General features: G+C 49.2%; 1 protein-coding gene across 4 annotated transcripts in view; it reads left to right on the top strand.

Moving 5' to 3' along the window:
- RHOH (ras homolog family member H) overlaps nucleotides 1-9903 on the top strand; it is a 42460-nt gene that overhangs the window by 7193 nt on the left and 25364 nt on the right. For 2 of the 4 annotated variants that reach the window (XM_014584440.2, XM_027768582.1), the window contains exon 1: nucleotides 1761-2125. The exons of 1 other annotated variant lie outside the window; for it this stretch is intronic. The gene's annotated coding sequence lies outside the window, so the exon portion shown is untranslated. Of the gene's footprint in view, nucleotides 1-1760; nucleotides 2126-9903 lie in introns of those variants that run through there. One more of the 4 variants, XM_027768581.1, reaches the window with a different exon arrangement.

The following is a 9903-nucleotide window of genomic DNA, read 5'->3' as shown; positions in this document are numbered from 1 at the left end:
TGGGTCCATGTAAGAGCCTCTTGTGAGCTCGGCCGTTTTGCGTCTGTCTGTGCAAACTCACCTTGCACCACCGAGTCCCTCCCATGGCACCCAGACTCGTCAGTCTTCCTTCTCTTCCATGAATGTGCCCAATGCTTTCCCACCTCAGAGCCTTTGCACACGCTATTTGCCTCTGCTTGGAATGTTCCTCTTGCTCATCAGACAGTCTTCTCACCCATTAGAATAATCAGGAGAGTTAAAAATAATATTATGCTTAGGTCCTAAACCAGACCCATTTAACTAGAATCTTTGTGGGCAGGGCCCAGCCACCAATACTTTTATTTTTTAATCAAAAAATTTTCTTTTAGTTTTGCTATAGGATATGTGTGCTCACTGGAGGGAAAAAGAAAGTGAGGAATCAGTTCCTGGAGGGTGGGGGGATGGTGACCATGCCACATTCCCTTCTCCTCCATTCTCTTCCTTGCAGTTTTGGGCACACACACACACACACACGCCTGACATGTTTTGCAAGCTGCCCAGTCCGGGACTAGAACCATGCAGTTGGCCATGTGGGATCCAGCTGCCTTAACCACTTGCTGACCCGCACGAATACTTTTCAAAAGCTTCTCGGATGATTCTAATTTCCAGGTGGACTGATACATGGCGTTGGGGCTCTGTTTAAATGTCAGCTGCTCAGAGAGGGCCTCTCGAATCACCCCGAGGATTAGATTTCTGCGTTTATTGGAGTGGTTTTATTTGCCCCCCATCAGCCCCACAGTTCTGTGTTGTCAGGACAGGGACATCGACGGTCTTGGTCTTGGCGCTTTTCTGCCGTGCACAGTATCAGGCCCATCACAGGATCCTGGGTCCAAGAGGGATTCCCTCCCCTGCTTTAGCACCGACCACCATAGGCTGCACTCAGTAGGGGCTTTATACATGTGTGTCGACTTGAATGGGGCTGGCTTGATCCTTAGGGCATGTAGGTCTCTTTTTTTTGGAGAGGTTTTTGCTATAGGGCATGTGCGCTCGCCAGACAGACAGAGAGAGACAGAGAGACAGAAAGCGAGAAATCACCCCCAAGAGGGGATGGCCACGCTGCAATCCCTTCTCCTCCATTCTCCTCTCGGGATCTTGGGCATGCACGCACACGCACCTGGCGTGAGTTTAAACCACCAGATTTGGGACTTGAACCTGGGGCGGTCGCCTTTACGGTTATTCAGGGACTCGGGACATGGGGGCTGTGACTGCATTGTTGGTTCCTGCAATCCAGCCATGATCTGAAAGGTTGCAGAGGCCTCCATGCCCAGATGGCACAGAAGAATGAAACAAGCCGATTTGTGATCCTAGGCGAAGTGAAACTCCAGGTCAAGGGCCTCCCAGCCAGATGCCAGTCCACACCCAGGCCAGGGCACCAAGGCCAACCGAGCACTCTGGTGGCCGGCTGTGCTTCCCCCCTAGCGCTTTGTAAGGTGTTGAGAAAGCAGCTGGCTGACTGCGTTCCCTGCCCTGTGGGCGAGGTGTCACCTAAGGTGCTGGATTCTGCCTCCGTCAGTTGCGTGGATTTGGTTTCCCCTCCTTTATTTCACTTCCTTAAGGAATCACCTTGGCTTTTCACCCTTCTTTTCCTGGGTTTTACGTGGGTGACTTGCAGGAGGGAAATGGGGGGTGGGGAGAGAGAAACGGCCCAGGGTGGGGAAAGGGGGGCTATCCAGCACCAGCTCAGCCATGCAGCAAAGGCCTCGCTTTTGCTCTCATCTGGGGCGGTTTCGTAGAGAAACGCACGTGCACCCCCCAAACCCACAGATGAAAGCCCGGCTGCGGAGGAGCCCGCTACAGGAAGCTGGTGTACAGGAACTTGATAATCTCTTCTGTCACATTCAGAGTGTCCCTCCTGCCCCAGTTGCCGCCTCACACACCAGACCCAACCCTCTTGGGGTAGGTTCTCTCCTGGCCCGGCTGGTGCATTTTGGGTTCCTCTGCGTGAGTCAGTAAGTCCTTGGGAGGAGAGAAAAGCTGATCCAAGGCAGAAGTCTCCGCAGCTGAACAGCCTGGGCTGCTGTGGCATTTACCTCTCGGCACTGAACACATCCGACTTCCGGACTCAGTCATTTTGGTGTCTAGAAATTTCTTCCGTCATCTACAACAGGTAAGAATTTATATAAAAATATTCCTTTGGTGTCCAAAGGAATCTTTATGATTTTATTTAGCTTTTAGTCTGGGCCAAACATCGTGTGACACTGTCCTCCCTGTTGTAAAGTATGAAACTGAGTTTCGGGGGCTGGCAGAGTGGCCCTGAGATTCCCAGGCCCACTCCCAAGTTCTAACAAGATGAAAATTATCTCAGAAACGTTAAAAACGATAATAGCTAGCTTTGTGGGGAGAAGGTTTCTAGTTATTTCTCCTAGACAATGCATGTGATCGACAGCACTGAACTTACCTTGGCGAGTAATTTAAATATCACCCACTGTTTTACTAAGTACGTCTAAAGAGCCTCTACATTGAGCAAAGATGAGTTTAAAAGTTTTCTGGATCAGAAAACAAACACATCCAGACCCAAATCTGAACGATAGAGGTCGAATCCGAAATTCTTAGCTTGTTTGTTTTACGTATTGCCCGTGCTCAAATCCACTTTCTCAAAGTGATCCGTGTGATGTGTAAGTATCTACTTCTGAGTTCAATTCAATGCAGTTTTAGAGGTGATTTGACTTAGAGATGTATTGTGGGGTACCACTCAGTAGCTTGAGTGGTAACGAAATAAAATGTGGGGAATGACTGGATCTAGTCCTTGAATAAGTTGCCACGGACATGGAAGTATTCAGGCAAGCAACAAATTGTTGATGATGACTTATTGGTACTAAGCTGGTGCTATTGAGGGTGTCAGAGAAATATAAAGAAAGCTCTGTTTTGAAGGGCCGTATAATCCAGTAGTATGATAAGAAGTAAAATGTAGAAAGCAGTGAATTATGGGAATTAAGTAAGAATGGGGTGGCATTGACATTGAAGTGGGAGTCCTGGGAGGAGCTGGGGCGGTCGGGTAGACAGGGGCTTCAGAAGCTTGGCCAGTGTGAGTGGATGGGGAAGGGCAGGCTCTTTCAGCCTGGGAGCACCGTGGAGCAAATCACTCAGGAGAGACTGACTTGGAGAGGCCTGATCGATTGAAGGGAGTGACCTACGAAGAGAAGAACATGGGTCTTACCTGTGACAAGAAAGAGGGTTAGAAAGTTAGGGTGTGGACAGACTAGGGGGGACCTTGGGTGACCACCGAAGGGGGTAGTCTCTGTTCAATAGTTCGCTAGTCTTCTTCTGCCATTGGCTCCTCCTTAGCGTCCCAGAGGATTCCACTGGAGACTGAACTTGGCGACCTTTGCCTCTTCATCTAGGGGGCTAATTTCTTCTTCTTTTTTTTTTTTTTTGGAGAGGTTTTTGCTATAGGGCGCATGCGCTCGCCAGAAAGACAGAGAGACAGAAAGTGAGAAATCACTCCCTAGGGGGGATGGCCACGCCACAATCCCTTCTCCTCCATTCTCCTCTTGGGATCTTGGGCACGCACGCACATGCACCCGGCGTGAGTTTAAGCCACCGGGTCTGGGACTCGAACCGCAGTCGACTACGAGGGAGTTTAGCGACATAGCCATTATGCTAACTGCTGGTTTCGCGGGGCTACTTTCTCATCCCCATGTGTGCCTGTGGTTCTTCCTTTGCCTCTGACTCTCTTCCCTTAGTACCTAGCACAGAGAAGTCCCTGTGGTTCGGGGCATCTGTAGGATTTCCCCTTCTGGCTGGGGCATTTTTAGGGTGTCCTTTAATAACCCAGTCACTAAAGTGGCCTTCCTCTTGGGAGGACAAGTTGGTTGATGAATTATATTAAACTTTTAGTCTTCAGGCGTCAGTCCGAACATCCCACAAGCTGTGCTTTCCTTCCACGGCAGGTCTGAGGAGGAGCAGGGCTGTGTTGGGGCTCTTAGTTTGGGTTCTCTTTCTGAGAGTCAGCACAGCACCCTGACGGAGGGCTCCTTCTCTCGGGGCCGTGAGATATGGGAGCCCGCAGAGACAAGCACGTCCACAGTGGTGAATAAGAACCGAGGCTGCAGAGCCAGCTGGCCTTGTGTCAGATCCTGACGCTATCGTTTCTGGGCTGTGGGAGCCTCACACAGGTCACTGAGCTTTTCAATGCTCTCATGATAGAAAACTGAAAGTACGTTACCTCGGGGAGGGGTCGACATACGATGAAATAAAAGTATGCAAAACACTTAGCCTAGTACCTGGCATTAAATAAAGTCTTAGACGTGGCCACGACAAATCGAATTAGGGCCTTGCCCATGGACAAAAAACGAAGATGATGTGATTCCTGGCTTGGGAACAAGATCTCTGCAGACTTTTCTTTTCTCTTTCTTTCTTTCTTTCTTTCTTTCTTTCTTTCTTTCTTTCTTTCTAAATTTGCAACAGGGCATGCGAGCTTGTTAGGGAGAAACAGAGAGGGTGCGAGACGGAGAGGGAGGGGGAGAAAGCACCCCCCAGTGCTCCCCACTGCCATGTCCTTTCGTCCTCCGTTTCTCCATCCCCTTGGGGTTTGGGGCACTCGTGTGTGTGTGTGTGTGTGTGTGTGTGTGTGCTTGGCGTAGTTTTCAAGCTGCTGGGGCTGGGATTTGAACCGCACCGTTGGCCATGTGGGATCCAGTCACCTTAACCACTAGGCCACAGGGCCAACCCCCAAAGCTAGCTTTTAAAATGCTAGTATTCAGTGAAAAGAAATGGAGCATGCTCTGTGCAGGATGGGAATGACCCACTTTTGAGTGCCAGGTACTACTGAGGCACAGAAATTGGGTGCGTCACAGTGAAAATGTGAATGAAGAAAGGAAAACAACATTAGAAATGTGTTTTTCGAGACTTTCCATACCAGGTCCTCAGGCTCCGAGAGAAATCCTCCGAATATACGCAGCCTCATTGGCAGGCATCCGTGGTCAATGTTGCTTTCTGAATGTTTCGGGTGGGATTATAGCGGTGTTTGCAATTAGAGAAGGCAGTGACATTTCTTCCTCTGCCAGTGTAAATTTAACTATTTAATTTTATGCTATTTTAAATATTTTAATTTGAGTGCTTGCATGGCACAATTAAAAATCCATTTTTCATTTAGGAGTTGGGACCATTTTTTTTAGAGGTTTTTGCTATAGGGCGCATGCGTTCGCCAGAAAGACAGAGAGAGACAGAGAGACAGAAAGCGAGAAATCACCCCCCCAGAGGGGATGGCCATGCTGCAATCCCTTCTCCTCCATTCTCCTCTCGGGATCTTGGGCACGCACGCACACGCGCTGGTGTGAGTTTAAGCCACCGGGTCTGGGACTCGAATGGCGGTTGACTACATGGGAGTCCAGCGACATAGCCATTACGCCAACTGCTGGTGCCAAGTGGGACCATCTTGACAACGTGTTCTCAAAGTTAGTTTTCCTTGCGGAGCCCCACTGATATCATAAGGCGGGAAATGTGGAGTCTTTGTAGATGGAAAGGTTGGATAGACGTGTGTGTGGGGGTTCCTGATGGAGCCTGGAGGCAGCCTGGCTTTACAGGGCTCTGCAGGGCAGTGAGAGTGAGCAGGGGTGTCAGAGGTGGGAAGGGGAAGAGAGCGGAGGGAAGAAGTGAAGAAACTGAGCCCTCCATGGCTCTTAAGTCATTTGACTCTGGCAACTGCTTGAATGTCCTGAGTAACTTCTGGAAGACTTGCACACAAAGCTGTCATGGTGCTCCCTGGGTGTGGACAGCTGCTCACAGGTGCTCTGTCTGCTTCGGGCCTACAACAGTGGTTTCTAAAGTGGGCTGGACATTGAAACCACTTGGGGAGCTTTTAAGAAATAGGAATTCTTGGGCCAGTGGGTGGCATGGTGATTAAGGCGGCTGGATCCCACATGGCCAACTGCGTGGTTGGACTCCTGGACCCAGCAGCTTGAAAAACATGCCAGGCACATGTGCATGCGTGCCCAAAATCCCAAGAGGAGAATAGAGGAGAAGGGATTGTGATGTGGCCATCCCCGGGGGGGTGGGGGGGTGGTGATTTCTCACTTGCTCTCTCTTTCTCTGTCTCTCTCTGGCCAGCACTCGTGGCCTATAGCAAACAAACAACAATAACAAAAAAGAAATAGTATTTTCACGTCTCGTACCCCAACCCTGGGTTGAGGTCTCAGAACCTATGTGATAAAAGATCCCAGCCCTCAAATGACTTGGAAACAGTCGTGGCATGGGTAGGGATTTTGAAGCCATTGGTACAAACTCTCGTTCCAGGGCTGCAACAGAGAGACTAGGTAAAGTGGGTGAATGCCAGAGGAGGCAAATCAACCTTCTTCTCCATTGTGATTAATATTCTCTCACGGTGGGAACCAGCAGTTAGTGTAATGGCTATGTCGCTGGACTCCCACGTAGTCGACCGCGGTAAACTCTCCAAAAAAAAAAAAAAATATTCTCTCACGGAAAGTACTTTATTTTCCAAGGGTTCCTTGGGATGAGTTCCTGGGGGTGGGAAGATTGGGTTAAGGGTGTGGACATATTTAGTTCCCTCATTCTTTTTTTTAAGCCATAGAAAGTGCGTGTGCACATGCGTGTATGTGTGCGTGAGCGAGGGGAGTGGAGAAGCGCCCTCGACAGAGTCTTCTCATGCCACGATCCCCTCTCTGCAGCCTCCAGGTCCTCAGGGACCTTGGGTGCTTGCATGTAGGCATGCGTGGCATGGTTTTCGGGCTGACCCTGGATCCGGACCATCATCACCATATGGCTTTAGCACAAGGTGGCTGGGCCCACATTGACATTGGAACATGCACACACAAGTGCCACTTCTCAGAACCCTCTGAAGTGTTACATACACATAGAGGCCATAGTTACCGCTCAGGGCAAGCCCCAAGGAAGGCGCTTGCTCTCAAGGGAGAAAGTACCCACTCTCTTTCCTCTCTTTTCCAGTAACATCGACTACTAGTAAACTGTTGTTGGAGGAAATTCCTGGGGTAATTACTGAATGCTCAGTCGCTTCTTAGACCATCCATTCGAGCCTTCTTATCTCTGAACTTAGTTTCTTGTAAAACCGAAGTCAGCAGTGACCTCTTCCCCATTTCACAGAAGAGAGATCCGGGGAAGAGAGTGGTTAAGTAACGTCTTGTCAAAAGCGGTTCTTATCACATCTGCCATGAGAACTGCTCAGAGTCGCCCATTCAGTTCATTGTCAGAGTAAAGAATGACAGAGTAGCTTGCATACATGACCTCACAGGGAAAAAACAAACAAACAAACAAACAAACAAAAAACACCCCACAATGAACGCTTCGGGCTGGGTAGGCAGAATGAATTGGCCCAGATGGGAGAGAGACATCCCTCTCCATCCTCTTCTGGCGTTAGGTTTTATTCATGATTTGCACAGTCTGATGGAACTCAAGGCATGACCATCACTTGTCATAGAGATGGGGACAGGTGACTTTTCATTGGCTTTGATAATAACGCTCTTGCCAAATGTTCAGTGAGATTATTTATAATAGTGTCCAGAGTCAGCCTGTCTCTGCTTACTGATGGTAATATTTCCAGAAACTTTGCAAGCCAATGGGGAGTTATGTATTTCTATTTGTATATTTGATGGTGTTCTACTTGAGCAGTGCTTTCCAACTCTGCATTTGGTGATTCACACACAGAACCCCCGAACTGGCCATGCTAGAAGGATCCACATCGTGGAAATTAGCGAGTACACCCGGTCAGCTCCCACCCCCCTCTCCTCCACCACCCTTTGGTTGAGCGTCATGGCTAAACATTTACTGGCCCAATCCCGAGGAACTGTGTAAAATATGAAGATGGCAACTCAGGACTCTACCAAGAGTCGTCAAAACGTTTGATCATGCACTTTATCTATTCCTTCCACCCCTAGAAAGTTATTCTGAATAGGGACCAGCAGATAACGTAATAGCTACATCGCTGGACTCCCATGTCATTGACCGGTTCAAGTCCCTGACTCGGTGGCTTGAACTCACACCAGCGTGTGTGCTTGCGTGCCCTATAAGATCCTGAGAGGAGAATAGAAGAAGAAGGGATTGCAGCGTGGCCAACCCCTCTGGGGGGTGATTTCTCGCTTTCTGTCTCTCTGTCTCTCTGTCTTTCTGGCGAGTGCATGCGCCCTATAGCAAAAACCTCTCCAAAATAAGGAAAGTTATTCCGAATAAATAATCCAAAGAACGGAGAGATCATCTGTGTGAGTGCATTCACTCTATTATGGTTTATCACAGCAAAATCTGAAAATAACCTAAAAATGGAGCAATGACCTCCATGAACTGCTCTGCAGTTGTGCAAGCCACAGTGATGGTAGCTGTGAGAATATATTTGATATAATATGAAGTGAGAAAAGCAGGACTCAGCCTTCTATCTGAACTCTGATTTTGCCGTGAATGAGAATTCAATGTGAACAAAAGCATTTGGCATACGTGTATGTGAAAGGGCAGAAGGTCCTTTTTACTTCACGTACTGTGATAGTGACGTGGTGCCTTCAGACAATTTGGAGAACGCCTGTGAGGCCATGCGGAGGGCCCAGAGGAGTTCCGTGCAGGGCGCCGGGCTTTCTTTGAATCACGGCTGTTTACGTGAGTCACGGGCCAGGGCGTGGTAAAGGGAACGGTGGAGGCTAGGGGGGTTTCTTTCAAGCCGTTTGGGAAAGAGGAAGAAAACGCAATAGGCTGGACCCTGAAGACTTGCTAAAGTAGACAGCCAGGATGAAGAACAGCCCAGAAAGAAACTACCAGCGACAGCCAGAGAGGACATTTTTTAGGAAGATAGGGAGATGCTGACGCCCGAGGTGAACAGACACGTGTGCAAAGAACTCTGTTTTGATCAACGCTGTCGGCGTGGCTGAGAATCACCTGGATAAGGGGGTGTTAGTAAATCCAGCCCTGACCTCGTTCCCGCTTCCTCCATATATTCTGATGCAGTTGGCCTAGGGGTTAGCAGGAATATGCATTTGAAAAAATTATTTATGTATTTTGAGAAAGAGAGAGGCACTTTCCATGGGGTCTTGCCATGACGCAATCCCCCTGTACCCCTGCCAGCTCTGTGGCTGGCCAGGATCCTCATATACTCAGGTGAACCCGGGGCCTGAACCCTGGGCCCTTCCATGTGGCTCCAACAGCACCCAGTGCTGCTCCACTGCCTGGGCCAGGGATAGGCTTTTTTTCTTTTTTTTTTTTTTGCAGAGGTTTTTTTCTATAGGGTGCATGTATTCACCAGAAATACACAGAGAGACAAAGACAGAAAGCGAGAAATCACCCCCCAGGAGGGCTGGCCACGCTGCAATCCCTTCTCCATTTTCCTCTCTGGATCTTGAGCACGCACGCACTTGCGCCCAGCGTTTTAGCCACTGGGTCTAGGACTCGAACCGCTGTCGACTACATGGGAGTCCAGCGACATAGCCATTACGCCAACTGCTGGTCCCAGGGATATGCATTTTAAACAAGCCCTCCTACCCTAAAAGACCGATGGAAATGGCCTGCAGACTACGCCTTCAAGAGCACGAATGGATCTCAGGGAACAGTTAGGATTGGTCCAGGGAATGCCACATTCCGTGCATGTGTGTGTGTGCGCGCGCGCACATGGTGTGGGTGCAGCCTTTGTGATGTAAAAGGTATGTGACAACAGAGACAGCACTTTTCCTGTGTAGCCTCTGACCACAGACTCCCGGTGGGCCGTCTTCCGTTCGTGGGTACCTGACTTGCAATTTGGGGAACTTGGTGTTTTCATTGAACACTTAGGCCTTTCTTCTTTATTTATTTATTTTTTTTTGGAGAGGTTTTTGCTATAGGGCGTGTGCGCTCGCCAGACAGAGAGACAGAGAGACAGAAAGTGAGAAATCACCCCCCAGGGGGGATGGTCACGCCACAATCTCTTTTCCTCCATTCTCCTCTCGGGATCTTGGGCAC

The sequence above is a fragment of the Tupaia chinensis genome, unplaced genomic scaffold (genome assembly GCF_000334495.1).
Source record: "Tupaia chinensis unplaced genomic scaffold, TupChi_1.0 Scaffold146907_1, whole genome shotgun sequence".
NCBI lineage: Eukaryota > Metazoa > Chordata > Mammalia > Scandentia > Tupaiidae > Tupaia > Tupaia belangeri.
The sequence above is the reverse complement of the archived record's forward strand: the minus strand, read 5'-3'. Positions and strand labels throughout refer to the sequence as shown.